Genomic DNA, 18930 nt, shown 5'->3' on the forward strand with positions numbered 1-18930 from the left:
TCTCAGCATGGTTTCAGGAAGGGCAGGTCTACAATAACAGCTGTAGATACATTTTTTCAAGTGGTACTGGATAAACTTGATGATGGAAATGAAGTCATTGGTGCCTTTATGGACCTATCCAAGGCCTTTGACTCTGTAAATCATTCCATTCTGCTATATAAATTAGAAACTTATGGAGTCAGAAGAGTACCAATAGACTTGTTAAGATCCTACCTTGCTGACAGGAGACAATGTGTTAATCTGTATCATACAACTGGGGAACATACACAAGCAGTAAAATCCTCTTATAAAATTCTTAACTGTGGAGTCCCTCAGAGAAACATTATTGGGCGTTTTTTGTTTGTTGTGTACATCAATACTAAAATAATTCCACAAAATACAAATCTGGTAAATTATGCCGTCGATACCTCCTTCTTTACAAAAGAGTTAGCAGTGCAAAATAATACAGAGAACGTTAGCCTCATCACAGAATATCTCACCAAAAACAAATTGGTACCACATAAGAACAAGACAATTCTGATAGAGTTTCTGCTAAATTATAAGTCAAGACAAGTGGTTAATGAGCCATAGCTATCATTGAAACAATTCCTGGGTATTATAGTAGATGAACATCTTACATGGAAGGAGCACACCAGCTATATGTGTAACTAAGTATTCTGCAACACCTGCGTGCTAAAACGTCTTTCTAGCATAATAGCACCACTTGTCTTAAGAAAAATCTATTTGGGAATCATATGCTCTCACCTTCAATATGGTATCAGGATTTGGGTTGGGCCACCAATGGCATATAGGGATAGGGCTTTGAGACCCCAGAAAAGAGAAATTAGGATAGTAGCTAATACTAGTAAACTTCAGTCCTGTAGAGAATACTTTATTACATATAACATACTAACAGTGTATTCATTGTATGTTCTCCTGACTATAGTGTTTGTGAAAGGACATATGGAAAATAGTATAATCACTAGTGAAATCCATAATTATAATGCAAGAAAAAGAGAGTATTGCCATATAACATTTAGTAATACAAGAGCAACAGATCATAGTCCATTTTCTGTTGCAACACATTTTTATAACAAACTGCCAAATAATATAAAACAGTTGAATGGAAAAATATATTTCAGACAATATTAAAGCAATAGTTAATTGCTATATGTTTGATGAAAATGTACAGATTTTCTGCAGTGACATAACTGCCTCAAACAGCATCCATCTTAATGGGACAGGCATCTCATGTTAACATAAATAGAACAGAGAGACACCGCATTTCCTATGATGTCATCACTTACATGAAACTACTTTAAAAAATTTATTTTCATGTAAAGTACCAGCATGTAACAAGTAATTGTGGCATACCAGTGTTTCTACTTATGAGAGCAAACTGGAGAAATATCAGTGTCAGGAATTTTCACACTGCTAAGAAGATTATGGGTTTGTTTTTTAATGAGTCAGAAATTATTGTTAGATTAGACTGTTATGAAAGGCAGTTAGGTAAATCAACAGTGAGACATAATATTTTTAGAGCCCAAGTAATATTTTTGGGAGGAGACTTTTGAAAAAAACCTGAAAATATTCCCTCCCAAGGCAATGCATCAATCAGGGTTGGTGGCAACAGCAATTCATTTGTTAAAAACATTTATTCTACAATCATTATTTTACTTATCCATTGAAAACAAAACTGGCCTGAGAGATGTCTCCCAATTCATTGTAGGTGTTTATGTCAATCCATGGCTTCACTGCAGTAGTGCTGTCAAAGCTCCTCATTTGTATCTCTGCTTCTTAAAAGATGTGAAATAACATAAAAGGTTCGGTTCTGTGATCTCAGAAGCATCTATATGGAAATCTAGTCATCATAAGTAACACACACACAAAAAGGACTTTGCATCACCCTGGGTCACATAGCTCCTGAAGATGGACATCGACTGTGGTTATTGTATCACAGACACAGTCCCTTTGACTGTTTGGAGATGTCACTAAACCCACCCAAAGATGTAAACAACCATGCATGAGCAGTGGCTATTAGATGGAGGGGGTCAGATAGCCGATCAGTTCCAGTCATTCCTTCAGAAAGGAGGTACACGGCTCATGGTGTCTGTAGTTCAACCATGCCTAGGCAGTAAATATTGTGGTTAGATGCCATCTACATTGTTACTTTGTCCCAGGAAGGGCTCTCAACAAGGGAAGTGCTCAGGCATCTCAGAGTGAACCAAAGTGATGTTGTTCGGACATGGAGGAGATACAGGGAGACAGAAACTGTCAATGACATGCCTCACTCAGGATGCCCAAATGCTATTACTGCAGTTGATGATGCTACCTATGGATTATGGATCAGAGGAACACTAACAGCTACACCACCACGTTGCATAATGCTTTTGGTGCAGCCACATGACATCATGTTATGACGCCAACTGTGCACAATAGGCTGCACGATGCACAACTTCATTCCCAATGTCCATGGCGAGGTCCATCTTTCCAACCATGACATCATGGAATGCAGTACAGATGGGCTCAACAACATGCCAAATGGACCGCTCAGGATTGGCATCGTGTTCTCTTCACTAATGAGTGTCACATATGCCTTCAACTAGACAATCACCAGAGATGTGGTTTTAGGCACCCCGGTCAGGCTGACAAACTGTTCAGTGAGTGCAGCAAGGTGGAGGTTCCCTGATGATTTGGGGTGGCATTATGTGGGGCTGAAGTATGCTGCTGGTGGTCATGGAATTCACCATAATAGCTGTATGATATGTGAATGCCATCCTCCGACAGATAGCGCTACCATATGTGCAGCATATTGGCAAGGCATTTGTCTTTATGGGTGACAATTCGTGCCCCCATCATGCATATCTAGTGAATGACTTCCTTCAGGATGATGACATTGCTTGACTAGAGAGGGCAGCATATTCTCCAAACATGAACCTGCATTGGATGAATTGAAAAGGGCTGTTTATGTACAAGATGACCCACCAACCACTCTGAGGTGACCCATCAACCACTCTGAGGGATCTACGCTGAATCACCATTCCGGAACTCACAGAACTTAGGTGACCTAAAACTTCTTTGATGAGTGTTTTTATCAGAGCAGTTTCCCTCATATTGTCCTTTGATGGTGGAGCAGATGTACTAACCACAGTCAAAACGGCAGCAAATCTGAACAGAGATTATGTACAAATTTGAAACGGATTGCTCCTATTTGTGGAGAAGTGGATGCATCATTATACTCCCAGTTTAATATTATTTTATTACCATTTATTATTGATTTTAATTCATTAATTGATATCTCATAATTCAATCTCAACTTCATTTGAAAGAAAACATCAGCTGACTCTATGTCAAGCAAAAACAGAGGTCTGTCCTCTTGCATGAAGATTATGGAACACAAGTTTTATTCAAGGATGGCCTTCAACATGCATCACAAACACTTCATACACTTTGTGATGAAAAGTATGTGGACACCCCCAAAAAACAACCATTTTTCATATTAGATGTGTTTTTCAGGTACTCCATATCAGCGACCTCAATAGTCATTAGACATGATGTGAGAGAAGCATGGTTCACGCTGTGGAACTCACGGACTTTGAATGTGGTCAGGTAATTGGGTGTCACTTGTGTCATACATCAATATGTGAGATTTCCACACCCCTAAAAATCCCTAGGTCCACTGTTTCTGATGTGATAATGAAGTAGAAACGTGAAGGGACACTTAAGGCACAAAAGCATTCAGGCCAACCTCGTCTGTTCATTGACAGAGACCACTGACAGCTGAAGATGGCCGTAATGTGTAATAGGCAGACATCTAACCAGACCATCACACAGGAATTCCCAACTACATCAGGATCCATTGCAAGTACTATGACGGTTTGGCAGGAGGTGAGAAAACTTGAATTTCTTGCTTGAGCGGCTTCTCATAAGCCCCACATCTTGATGGTAAATGCCAAAATACACTTCTTGGTATAAGGAGCATTAACACTGGACGACTGAACAGTGGAAAAATGTTGTGTGGAATGTCAAATCACACTACACAGTGTGGCAATCCGATGACAGGGTGTGGGTATAGCAAATGCCCAGCGAACATCATCTGTCAGAGTGTGGAGTGCCAACAGTAACAGTAACTCCCAACAGGCGGTGATGTTAAGGTGCGGTCATGTTTTTCGTGGAGGGGGCTTGCACCCCTTGTTGTTTTGCATGGCACTATCACAGCACAGGCCTACATTGAAGTTTTAAGCACTATTGAAGAGTGATTCAAGGATTGTGATTGCATCTTTCAACACAATTGAGCACCTGTACATAATGCATGGCCTGAGGGGGAGTGGTTGCATGAATATAACATCCCTATAATGGACAGTCCTGCACAGTGGCATGGCCTGAATCCTATAGAACACCTTTGGGATGTTATGGAACATCGAATTCATGCCAGGCCTCATCAATTGACATTGGTACCTCTCCTCAGTGCAGCACTACATGAAGAATGGGCTCCCATTCTCCAAGAAACCTTCCAGCACCTGATTGAATGTATTCCTGTGAGAGTGGGAGCTGTCATCAAGGCTAAGGGTGGGTCAACACCATACTGAATTCCAGCATTACCGATTGGGGGCTGCCATGAACTTGTAAGTCATTTTCATCCACGTGTCTGGATAGTTTTGATCACATAATATATTTAGATGCTAAAAGGTTAGTTATCTAGTGAAAAGCTGATAAAATGATGCTGTTGAATGTTGTGTAAATTTAATGGAAGATTTTCATGGATGTCTGATTGTAGATGAGTAACAAAGGGAATTTCCATTCTGTTGTGTCCAAGAACACTGTAGACTGTAGCTGGAATGGAGTAAAAAGAAGAAAACTTTCAAGAATAGTAAATGCATCCCAAAAATAAAAAGTTACAATGTTTAGTTCCTGTTTTATGCAGTACTCGATAACCTTTACACTGACTAAAAGCTACAAAATCTAAGATTCCCAATATTACAATTTGTTGCTCTAGTCAGAATGGGTTAATGTCACCCTGTTGAGATGAAATTTTTGCCAAAGTATATATAACCAAACAGAAAATGTTTAAGGTGGGAGTGTAAAATATTTTGAAAAAGTTTTGAAGCAAAATAAGTGATTTCTGGTGCAGTGACTAAGTGATCGCTCCTGTGATGGGTTCTTTATGGCATTGTGATTGTTTTGTGACTGATTCCTTGTACCAACCATTTGGTCAATAAATGTACTTGTACTTAATGAGCCACTGTGTTTTTTATGTGCCGGAATGCGTCTGTTGTGCTTCCTATGTGCTTTCGGCCAGATCAAAGCCCTCGCAGATCAGGTGTCTGCAGGTCATGCACAACCAGCTGGTGTTTCCACACCACCACATCCTCACCAGCATACTCATGAATGTCACTGAATCAAAGACCAAACCACTATACATTGGAATCACTGCACCTTTACATGCAAACTTCCCCATCTTGCCTACTATGTAACCAACCAAATGCCAGAAGCATTCATGAGTGAGTACATACAGTTATCAAAGTGCTTCAAATTGCTTGTAGAAAGTGTTTCCTGTGTTTTCTTATAGAAATAGTGTCTGATATGGGTGTCTGTCCACACACAATGTTAATTGGGTGACCACCAGCACCATTTTAGCTGTTGGCTCCCAATTACTTGTCTGTCACTACCTATGGTGTCTGTCCTTCACAATGGCACCTAGGATTGCACTGCACCTTCAGCTGGAAACTCACCATTGCAGTTATCACAGAACCAGCCCTTGGTGCTGATTTCTTAGCATGTTTTCAGCTGCTCCCTAACACTCCCGGCTCTCAACTCACTGACAACGACTCCGGTCACTTAACTGTTGGGTTCTGCCATGTTGTACAACATTTTGTACTGCATTACCAGGATCATTTCAACCATTTTCCAGCCATCACACTCTCATGTGGAGCATCAAGAAAAGAATGACACAGCACAGTACATGCACCACATTTGGTCCTCCAGTTTTCAATAGACCATGATGCTTCACACTGGAGCAATTTGTTTCTGCTTAAGCTGAATTTGAGTTTCCACTTTTGACTGGTATCATTCACCATACTGAAGATAAGGTGGATAGATCACGTAACTAATGAGGAGGTATTGAATAGGATTGGGGAGAAGAGAAGTTTGTGGCACAACTTGACTAGAAGAAGGGATCGGTTGGTAGGACATGTTTTGAGGCATCAAGGGATCACAAATTTAGCATTGGAGGGCAGCGTGGAGGGTAAAAATCGTAGAGGGAGACCGAGAGATGAGTACACTAAGCAGATTCAGAAGGATGTAGGTTGCAGTAGGTACTGGGAGATGAAGCAGCTTGCACAGGATAGAGTAGCATGGAGAGCTGCATCAAACCAGTCTCAGGACTGAAGACAACAACAACAACAACATTCACCATTTGAACAGATCCTTTAGTGAAGATCGCATAAGGAGGTCCCGGACAGCTTATAGCACTGTTGCCAGCTTTCAGCTGTGAAGTTTTAACAGTTGCAGGTGAAAACAGTAGCTGTCTACTGAGGTGTTGCCACAGAGATGTTTATAAAAGTGCATTACTTTATTGGTTGAGGTAGGCCTGTGAAGCTGCTGCACCTAGCCATTGCAGCTGTCAGAGATCAACTTACAGCAACTCGACTATAGTCTTCTCCTCTCCAGTTCATCCTGAAAAGTAATACATCCTGACAATGCATGCAGCTTCCCAGACATATATCCTCTTCCAGGAGTTTGCTACTTCAACCATGACCTTAGCAGCACTTCAGTGTTACCCATGCATACACCAGTCACCATGGAAGACATCCCAAAGATGTCCATCAGCACACTGCTTGGCATCTTTGAATCACTTTAGATGCCATTTTATCTCCATAATGCTGCCAAATATTACACTGATTCATCAATAGTGCTTCATTCCCTGTTGCTTCCTTTATCTCAACATCATAGTAGTGTTTTCTTCTTCAACACAGCTACACTGAATCACTGATTTCTGAGATGGTTATGCATATTAGAATGATATCTCACCTTAGCAACAATATCCTCAGCAAATAGCAGTTTGGGGTTAAGAAATGTTGCTCTACTGTTAATGCCCTTTACATGCCGACTCATCCAATGTAGTCCGGGGACGTAATTTTGACTGGGGAAAATCACTTTTTGGGATTCCGGAGGCTCAGGTCCACTAGTGTTACTCATGTGTGTGTACAATCTTCTGTCTAATATACAGCATGCAGAATTAGTTTCTTTTGCAGATGACACTACTATTGCAGGGTTTGTACACCCTGGGATAGTCAGGAAAAACCTAGGAAATTTTTAGACTTCCAGATATATTTCATTTTCTTAGGTTTCATTTAAATATTTGTAATTTCAGCTAGTAATAACATTTTACTCTATCATAGAATCTTACTTTAGCCCACTATTGCAGAATAATTTTGCTGCAAGAGAATAAAACCAAAATAAAAGTGTTGTTGCAAAGTAAATTTGCCCTTTAACAATGACAAAGACTGTGCACACTCAGGAATGTGCCAACTGTAAATTGTGTCAAAGACTATGCAATACCAATTGTGACCTTTTTTTGATGAGTGTGACATCACAACTGCTTACATTTTTAATAGGTTGAGGGAGAAAGTTGCGAATAGTAGTGTGTGAAGTTTTAATTTGAAAGTAATTTCCTTTTATGCAATATGAATTATGTTATGTGTGAGAATCTGCAATGAATTTCTTGAATAAAGAATTATTAAACTCTCATTCAAAACTTAACACTAAAGATCAGCCATTTATGCTGTTTTTTATTATTTTACTGCCACATTTTGTTTGCTGTCCCTTAAAGTGTAACACAAGCTACTAAAGACTAAGTTTCAAGGTTAGCTTTCTGTATTTATTTTAGTTCTTTCATATAGTACAAATTGAGCAGTAACTATGGCAAAAAGTATAACTACCCTTTAAAAAAAATGTGCAAAGCGAGTTCTTCTAAAAGTCCATATGCAATTTGCTTTTCTATTGTAAAGTCAAAATGTTTGATGAAATGTTCTGTGCACAGCAACAAAATTTATAATAATCCTTGACAGAAATATTCAGTGCTGCAATTTAAGCTGTATTCTTTGGATCCTGCCTAATCACATCTTTGGAAAAAGAAACAGCAAAATATTTTTGTTAGCCAATATTATATGTAAAAGCTTGGCTCTTTCTTGTAGCTTTGCTGTATGTAAAATAATTTAACTTAACTCTTTAAGTATTCCTATTTGTGTGTTTGCACTAATTAAGAATGATGCTGCTATTGTCTGACTATGTCACATGTCCTAATCAATGAATATCTGGTGTCTTTGGCTAGCGAGATCATGCGGCATGAACTATGATTGGCGGATAAAAGCACATTGCCGTCCCTATTTCAGTGCTTCAGAAGTTACCGTGCCATATTTGGTGGAGTTCCTGATTATATTTCTGTAAAGTGAAAATATTCAGTGTAAATGTTGCTGCATATCAAAGGTATTTCAGAAATCATTGTTTTTTGCTGGAATCATTTTCTAAAGTGCCAGCAATTTCTATATGGTGTATGAAACCTTCACCATTCAAAGGACACGCAATTTACAGCTCCGAGGGAACATATATTGTCACTTAATGCGAAAAAAATGTACTTTCACTGGGGGTATAGTATATTTTCACCCTGGAAAAAGTGTATTTTTAACTGGGAAAATCCTAGGATTTGTTTATTTATTTATTTGTTCTTATCCGTGATTACACCCTGTTCTGTAATCAATGCAAGCACACATACAGAAACAGAAGAAATGGTAAACAATGTTCTTAAAAGTTCCATTGACTTGTTTTTGTGAAAGCACTCAGTCATTCAGTTCTGCACATCCAAGGGTACTATACTAATGACAAGTGTAACACATACTCCGAAAAACATAAATAGGGTAACAACTTCAAAATTTCAAGTTGTCCATATTGACAAGAATATCGCGAAATTCCTGAAACAAATTAGTTTAGCCACTGTTGTAATTAGAATAAATTTTATAATCATAATTATCAACACCAAAATTGATAATAATAATGATTAAATCTTCATGTTTAAAGTGCATAAACTAATTCTTAATAGATCCCTTAAAAAATTTTAGACATGAATATTGGAAAAGTATTTTCCAGGAGAGTTATGTCATTCCCTGTAGAAAATGAGTTTTTATTTAAATCACTTGCTATGCTCAGCAAATGTCTGTCAAATACTAATAATAATAAGGATATCAAGTAAAACGAAATGGGAATTATATCAAAGTGCTAGACGTAATCACAATCAAGCTACAGTAGCCCATTACAAACACTAATGTAAGGTGTTTAAAAATGTTATTAGGAATTCAAAGAGTATGTGGTACACAAACAGAATAGCAAGTTCACATGATAAAATTAAAACCGTATGGTTAGTTGTGAAGGAAGTGCTGGCTCACAAGCACAAGGTGAATGATATAGAGTCAGTTTGTAGTAAAAATATATCTGATACTGATAAGTCATATACAGGGTGGTCTATTGATATCTCACGAAATAAGCATCAAATATAAAAACTATAAAGAAGGAAACTCATCTAGCTTCAAGGGGGAAGCCAGATGTCGCTATGGTTGGCCTGATAGATGGTGCTGCCATAGGTCAAACGGATATCAACTGCATTTTTAAAATAGGAAACTCCATCTTTTATTACATATTCGTGCAGTACATAAAGAAATATGAATGTTCTAGTTGAATTACTTTTTTCGCTTTGTGATAGATGGCACTGTAATAGTCACAAACATGTAAGTATGTGGTATCATGTAACATTCCTCCAGTGTAGATGGTATTTGCTTCATGATACATTACACTTGTTGAAATGGACCGTTTATCAATTGCAGAAATGGTCGATATCGTGTTTATGTATGGCTATTGTGATCAAAATGCCCAAAGGGCGTGTGCTATGTATGCTGCTCAGTATCATGGATGACATCATCCAAGTGTCTGGACCATTCACTGGATAGTTACATTATTTAAGGAAACAGGAATTGTTCAACCACAACCTGCAACAAATGATGATGCCCAATGCTCACATCTGTAGCAGACAAATTGTGTGAGAGTCGGGAATCTCAAATACATTGGTGTTGAGAATGCTACATCTACATTGATTGCACCCATACCATATTTCTATGCACCAGGAATTGCATGGCAACAACTTTGAATCTCATGTACAGTTCTGCCACAGGGCACAAGAGAAATTACGGGCCGATGACAGATTTTTTGCATGCATTCTGTTTAGCGACGAATTGTCATTCACCAACAGCTGTGATGTAAACCGGCATAATATGCATTATTGGGCAACAGGAAATCCACGATGGCTCTGACAAGTGGAACATCAGCAAACTTGTCGAGTTAATGTATGGTGCAGCATTATGGGAGGAAGGATAATTGGCCCCAATTTTATCAATGGTAATCTCAGTGGTGCAAAATATGCTGATTTCCTACGTAATGTTCTACCAATGTTACTACAAGATGTTTCACTGCATGACAGAATGGTGATGTACTTCCTACATGATGTATGTCAGGCACGTAGCTCACATGTGGGTGAAGCAGTATTGATAACCATATTTCATGACATGTGGATTGTTCGTTGAAGCACCATATCATGGCCTGCATGTTCACTGGATCTTACATTCCCAGATATTTGCTATCGTCATCTACCAACAACGCCTGACAACATGAGTCAACACATTGTCAATGCATGTGCAAACTACTCGCTGCTGAGATGAATGTCGTTACGCATGTTGACAAATTCATTGAGGTTGATGAACATCATTTTGAGCATTTATTGCATTAATGTGGTATTTACAGGTAATCATGCTGTAACAGCATGCGTTCTCAGAAATGATGAGTTCACAAAGGTACATATATCACATTGGAACAACAAAACCAAAATGTTCAAATGTACTTATGTTCTGTATTTTAATTTAAAAAACCTATCTGTTACCAACTGTTCATCTAAAATTCTTAGCCATATGTTGTGACTATTACAGCACCATCTATCACAGAGCGAAAAAAGTGCTTCAGCTAAAACATTCATATTTCTGTATGTACTACACAAATATGTAATAAAAAATGGGGGTTCCTATTTAAAAAGTCGCAGTTGATATCCGTTTGACCTATGGCAGCGGCATCTAGTGGCCAACCATAGTGCCATCTGGATTCCACCTTCAAGCCAGATGAGTTTTATTCTTTGTAGTTTTTTTGTTTGACGCTTATTTTGTGAGATATTTACCCCGGTCACGAACAATAGACGACCCTGTATATGTACGGAATTTAACTGTCATTTTCTGAACATTACTTGTCATTTAATGAAAACCTAGTTTTCACAGGGAATGGTGTAACTCTCTTGGAAAATACTTTTCCAATATTGATTTCTGAAACACTTCTCTGTGATACCGACAAGTGGGAGATTGAATCAATAATTAAATCTCTGCAAGTTTCCTGTTTAGAATGTGCTAATGGTATGCAAATGTCAAAGAGCATGAGAAATTGTTTAAGATAACCATTATACAGTCATTAGGCCATAATTGTTCACAACTGGTTTGTAAAACATTCTAGATAACTTGAGCAAATGATTTGGCCGCACAAATTGTAAAACATGAGTCCCATCAAAATTTATGGAGTGTGACAGAGTGGTCAATTTGTGCACAAAATCCTGCTTTGGCAAACTTCCTCATTTACGGATGGCTATAGAGGCCGTAATGGCTCAGTATTTCTAGAGTGCACTTCCAGTGACTTGTTAAGTCCAGGCCATTTTGAGTTGGTGCACTATGGCAGGCCAAAGGGCATTCAACACAATATTAGAAGGTATCCCATGACTTTTGACACCTCAATGCATGAGGATATTGAAAATGCATTTCTTGTCAGATTGTGGCCCAGTTGTGTGCCGGTATTACTACAGAAGAGGGTTTTTACTCAGAGCTTTTCTCTTTCCAAAATGGGAGCTTGCACCAGTGTTTTGAAAAAGAACTTAGTAAGGAATGCTACTGGGGTCAACGAATTTCTCACTCGTAAAGGCAACCGAGTCTGCTGAAAATGGAGAGAAACATATCACTGTGTCAGAAACTAGTTGGAATGAATTTATGTTTGTATTGGGTTCTATGGATGTAGCTGTAGGAGAGATTAAGTCGCAACCAGGACCCAGAGGTTATTACTCACGGAGTCCTAGTACCGGCAATGGCTGTAGTAGACGACAACTGCATGTACCATAAGCTGGTGTCCTCCACAGGATACCAAACTGAACAGTTATCAGAAACACAGCAAAGGAGATGGTCGTGGGATTCCTTGCAGTACAAATTGAATGAACTGTGAAAATAGATAGAATTCTGATTGTGTGTTTAATAATAATATGTATTGCAGTAACAAACAACTGAATACACCGTCAGATTATGACTGGGGGTCCAGTGATTACCAAAATTATTGATTACAGCAGCCATACAACTGTACAACACCTGGAAACAATCTCCAACCACCTTGAGCTGCAGTGAGTTAGACATGAAGTAAGCTCCATTATATTCATTCTATTATAGCTACCAATGTAATGTAGCAACTCTGCACTGATATGAATTAAAACAACCAGGAATACCCATTGTTACCACAATCAGTAATTTGGGCCAGTATTGAGGATGTTTGAGTAACTATTGTTCTAGACACATGAGCATTTGGCAGTGAGATGTCAAGCAGTTCTTTCAATAAAGTATTCACAAAAACCAAGTTGCATGTCAGTCCTGTACAGAACTGCAAGACAACTGGAGCCATTGAAATGTGATCCAGAAATATTAGAATAATAGGATTGCTAGTAAAACTATTGCAGTACCATGCACCATTCTACTAGTCAAAGGCTTATTGTTGACTGCCTTATCAGCCATGAGTTTGTCAGTGTGGACACAAGATCAACTTCTCTCTGGGTAAGGTTTCCTTTCTAACAGTAAATGAGCTTAAGTTGTGCTGGTGTGGAAAGACAGTACCCACAGTCAGTATTGATCAAATTCATTGTAAAGGGACATTGCATGACAAGAAATTTTCTGAGCCTTTGAATAAAGAACTTGAAGTCATGTCACAAATACAACAGAAAGTAGAAGAGCCAGAGAGCCTCACTGGCATTCAGAGACACCAATAGTTAAACCTCTTCAATCAATATGGGGAAGTATTTGAAAAAAATGCCTGGAATAATACAAAGGAAATACATATCACCTTGATGAATTTCCACACAAAGCCTTGTACAACACAAAGCCTTATCCCATGGTCCCAGTGAAAAGCACTAGATAAAGAAATTAGAAGGATGTTTCGAGAAGTTAATAGTTCATAAGGACGTATTGTCACCATCTACAGATGCTGGGGATTGACTACATAAAACTGTTTCGATGACATAGTGAACCATTTGTCTCTGTTGTCAAGACTCTACACTACAGCAGAGCTACTGTTTTGCAGGAAGGCAAAGAATGAATGAATGTGTGGACCAGATTTCACAGGTTCCAAATTATGAAGATAAGTGAGAAGCAAAGGTTCAGAAAGCTTTGACCAGCTTGACAGACAAAGCATTTGGAAGAAAGCACAATTGTGACAAGACAATTATAAAAATACTAAGGTATCAAGTGAACAAGAAATTATCATAAAGAAACCATCCACCTCTTGAACAAAATGTACAAAAAGTGGCAGCTTTTGCGTATGGGACCTTTTGTGATTCTAAGGATTCCAAATCCTGGTGGATAATTATTAGGGTACCAAAGTAATCAGCAAATAAAAGGGATTTGTCCTCATTAAGATTTATGAAAATATTATTCTTGGTGGAATTAGTGTGCATAATTTTAGGAACACAAGTCAATAAGAATTTTTATGTATTTTTGTCTTTAGTAGATAAGTATTATCCTGTGATGTATGTAGGAAGAATGATTCTCATCTGCCAGTCTTAAGATCACATTTTCCTACATCTATGTCTTCGTACATGGTTAGACTAGAATTCACAGAGGGTTTATCAAACCACATTCAAGTTATTTCTCTACTGTCCCACTGTCCAACAACACACATGTAACATGAACACTTATGTATTTTCATATGAGCTCTGATTTCTCTTAATTTATTGTGATGATCATTTCTCCCTATGTAGGTGGGCACAAAAAAAAATGTCACACTCTAAGGAGAAGATTAATTATTGAAATTGCGTGAGAAGATCATGCCGCAATTGGAAAGGCCTTTGTTTTAATGACTGACACTCTAATTCACATATCATTTCCCATGGCACTCTCTCCTCTATTTTGTGATAATACAAAATGTGCTCCCCTCCTTTGAACTTGTTCCATGTCCGCCCTCAGATCGATATGATGCATATCCCACACTGCACACCAGTATTCCTCAAAAAGGAGGGCAAATGTAGTATAAGCAGTTTCTGTAGTAGACTTGTTGATTATTCTAAGTGTTCCACAAATAAATGAAAGTCTTTGGGCCATGGGGGTTAGCCATGTGGTCTGATGTTACTTACCACAGTTTGCACAGCGACCCCTGTCAGAGTTTCGATCCTCCCTCAGGAATGGGTGTGTGTTGTCCTTAGTGTAAGTTAGTTTAAGTTATACTAAGTAGTGTGTAAGCCTAGGGACTGATGACCTTAGCAGTTTGGTCCCATAACCACTTAGCACATATTGACCAGCTGTGTGATCATTCCAATTTAAGCTGTTGGTTACAGTAATCCCTAAGTATTTAGTTAAATTGACAGCATTTAGATCTGTGTGATTTGTCATTCAACAGAAGTGTAGCAGATTCCTTTTAGTACTAATGTTGGTGACTTCACGCTTTTCACTGTTTATAGTCAGATGCCTCTTTCAGCACCATGCAGGTATTTTGTCTAAATAATTTTGCAATAAGTTTTGATCATCTGATGACCTTGCAGGACATTAAATGACAACATCATCTGCAAACAATATAAGAGACCTTTTGAGATGATCTCCTAAATCTTTTATGTAGATCAGAAACACCAGAGGGCATATAAGATTTCCTCAGTGAAAGACAGACATTACTTGCAGTTTACTTGATGATTTTCCATCAATTACCATGAACTTGACCTTTCTGACAGGAAAGTATGAATCCAGTTACATAACTGATATGAATACTCGATAGGGACAAAATTTGATTAGAAGTTGTGTGTGAGTAATGGTGTCAAAAGCCTTATGGAAATCTAAAAACATAAAGCAAATTAATGAATGCAACAAGCGACTCTAATATGGAATACATTTGAATGATGATAATTATTGGTTTAGAAGGTGGTCTAGCTTGTGTTTAAAGCTGCACCAAGCTTGGTACAGGAGGGATTTGTGATAGAGGTTGGTGTGATGTGGTCTGCAGTATTAAGTTTGATCTTTCTTCAGAGCCACATACTGAGTTTCTGAATATTGGTCTTGGCGTGTTGTTTAGTATATTTTCCATTAACTAAGATCGAGCTACTTGCTCCACACATCAGCTCATTGAACAGAATTCCTGAGGATTCAGGTTGGTATTGTTCAATTATTTTTTATGGAACTGTTATGACAGAGATTTATCTAAATATGTGGAACAACAAACATAAAGAGAAAATGTTGTTGATTTTTCAATGCTAAAATGAGCATGCGAGTACAGTTTATGAAGAAGGGTGTACAGTAATAGTGCATGAACTGATTCATATGACAGCTGATAGGTCATAATTGAAGCTTGATGATTGGCCCACAAAGACTGTATTGTTGCCACTGAAGCAAAGCTAGTCTGTCTTTTGTGAAATGTACCATGGACATCCTTTTACTGTGTTATATGGGCATTAACCAATTGGCCAGTGAATTTCAAGTTTCAAGTGATGGTGTAATGGCAACCTAAGGAAAATTTGCTCTTACATAATAGTCGATTGTGTAATTACAGCTCTCCCAAATCCAATCTCATACAGTGCAAGGAAAAGACTAAATCTGATATTGACCCATGTGTGCTCTGATTTCCCTAATTCTATTACAACCATCATTTCTCCCTACATAGGTCAGCATTGAAAAAATATTTTCATGATTGGAGCAGAAAAATTGTTGATTGAAGATTCTGCTGTAATAAAAAATGGGTTTGTTTTAATGATGTCCACCCTAAATCCTTTATCATTGCAGTGACATCCTCTCCCCTATTTCACAATAATACAAAGCATATTCTTTGAACTTCCTTCATGCACTCCAGCAGTCCTATCTAGTAAGGATCCCACAACACGCTGCAGTATTCTAAAAGAGGATGGAGAAGTGTAGTGTAGACAGTCTCTTCAGTAGATCTGTTACTTTTTGTAAGTGCCCTTCCAATAAAATGCACTCTTCAGTTAGCCTTTCTCACAACATTTTCCCAGTGTTCCTTCCAATTTAAGTTGTTCATAATTGTATTTCCTTGGTATTTAGCTGAATTTACAGACTTTAGATTTGACTGATTTATCATGTAACTGAAGTTTAATGGCTTCTTTTTAGCACTCATGTGGGTGACCTCACACTTTTGTTATTTAATGTCAATTGCCAATTTTTCTACCATATTCTAAATCATTCTGCAATTTTTTTTTTAATCTTCTTATGACTTTACTAGTCGATAAATGACAGAATCATCTGCAAGCAAACTAAAACAGCTGCTCACATTGTCTCCTAAATTGTTTATGTAGATATGGAACAGCAAAGGGCCTACAACAACACCTTGGGGAATGCCAGAAATCACATCTGTTTAACTCGATGATTTTCCATCAGTTACTATCAACTGGGACCTCTCTGACAGGAAATCACAAATACAGTCACAAAACTGTGGTGATATTCCATAATCGTGCAATTTCTCTACAAGCTGCTTGTGTGGTACAATGTCAAAAGCCTTCTGTAAATCTAGAGACACAGAATCTATTTGAAACCCAATTCAATAGCACTCAGCAATTTATGCGAGTAAAGAACTAATTGTGTTTCACAAGTACGATGTTTTCGAAATCTGTGTTGACTGAGCGTCAATAAAATATTTTCTTTGAGGTAATTGATAATTTTGAACACAATATATGTTCCAAAATCCTGCTGCATGTCGATGTTAATGATGTGGGCCTGTAATTTAGTGGATTACTCCTACTACCTATCTTGAACATTGGTGTGGCCTGTGCAGCTTTCCAGTCTTTGTGTACAGATTTTCATCAAGCAAATAGTTGTATATGATTGCTAAGTATGGAGCTAAAGTACCAGAAAACTCTGAAATGAACCTAACTGGTGTACAGTGTGGACTGGAAGACTTGCTTTTGTTAAGTGATTTATGGTGCTTCACTACTCTGAGGATATCTTTTTCTATGTTACTCAGGTTGGCAGCTGTTCTTGATTCAGATTCTGGAACTTACTTCATCTTCTGTGGTGAAGGAATTTTGGAAGGCTGTGTTTTGTAACTCTGCTTTGGCAGCACTGTCATCTATTGTATTTCCATTGCTATTGCACAGAGGAGGCATTAACTTTGTGTTGCTGCTAGCATACATAACATACAACCAGAAACTCTTTGGATTTTCTGCCAGGTTTCAAGACAAACTTTCATTGTGGAAACTACTATATGCATCTTGCATTGAAGTCCATGCAAAATTTCAAGCTTCTTTAAAAAATCGTTAGTGTTGGAGATTTTGCATCCATTTGAATTTGGCATCTTGTCTTCATTGTTTCCGCAACAGTGTTCTGATGCGTTGTGTTTACCAAGGAGAATCAGCTCCATCTTTTGTTAATTTATTTAGCATAAATCTCTCAATTGCTGCCAATATCATTTCTTTGAATTCAAGCCACATCTGGTCTGCACTTAAATTTTTAATTTTGAAAGACTGGAGATTGTCTCTCAGAAAGGTGTCAAGATAATTTTTATCTGCTTTTGTGGATAGGTATATTTTTTGTTTTTTTGTGGAGAATTTGTAGGTTACAATATTTGGTCTTGCTGTGTTTGCTAATCGCTATATCTGTTTTGATGATTGTTATTAGTTGAGTATTATTTGTTGCTAAGAGGTCCAGTTCATTGTTTCTGTTTTTGTTGAAATATTGGTGTGGTACCCAGACCTCCACACAAGAAACTTTTGCAAAAAGCATGGACTGAAAAGTTTTATGTATCCTAGATGATAAGTATTTGTACATCAAAGCATGCCATGCAAACCAACTGTCCAAAACAACGTACAGAATGCGATTTCTAAAAGTAACATATGTAGACTATTATGATAACAGACATATCAACTCCAAATATTACAATATTACAAAATACTAAATTTGTGGTTGTTATGTACATCTTACAATATCAAACAGTGAATACTCCAGTATGGAATAATGACAATATTATGAAAGAGATTCATTGCTGCACATGAAATAGAGGAGATGTTGAGTTGCAGACAAACACAATAGAAAGACTGCTAAGCACATAAACTGTTAACTGAAAGACCTTCCTTCTGAAGATGATAATACACACACACACACACACACACACACACACACACATTCTCACTATCATGACTCACACACACGAGACCACTGTCTCTGGCCACCGAGGTCAGACTGTGAGCAACTGGGCCTGGTGGGACAAGAAATGTGGCTGGTAAGGGTAAGGAGGAAGTTGTGACAGGAGGGGAAGGGATAGCAGGGTAGAGGTGGGTATCATAAAGTACTGGGACCATACAGGATCATGGTGGGAGGAGTGTAGACAGCTGGGTATGGTCAGAAGTTAGACACATTGTGGGAGGGGGGGATATTGGAAAAGGGTAAGAGGGAAAGAGACTGTAGGTGCACTAGTGGAATAGAAGGCTGTGTATTGCTTGAGTGGGAGCAGAGAAGGGGATGGGTGAAGGGCAGTGACTATTGATGGTTGAGTCCAAGAGAGTGTAGGAATATAGGATATATTGCAGGGAGAGGTCCCATCTGGGGAATTTAGAAAACTGGTGATGGTAGGAAGGATCCT

Source organism: Schistocerca gregaria, chromosome X (genome assembly GCF_023897955.1).
Source record: "Schistocerca gregaria isolate iqSchGreg1 chromosome X, iqSchGreg1.2, whole genome shotgun sequence".
In the NCBI taxonomy this organism is placed as follows: domain Eukaryota; kingdom Metazoa; phylum Arthropoda; class Insecta; order Orthoptera; family Acrididae; genus Schistocerca; species Schistocerca gregaria.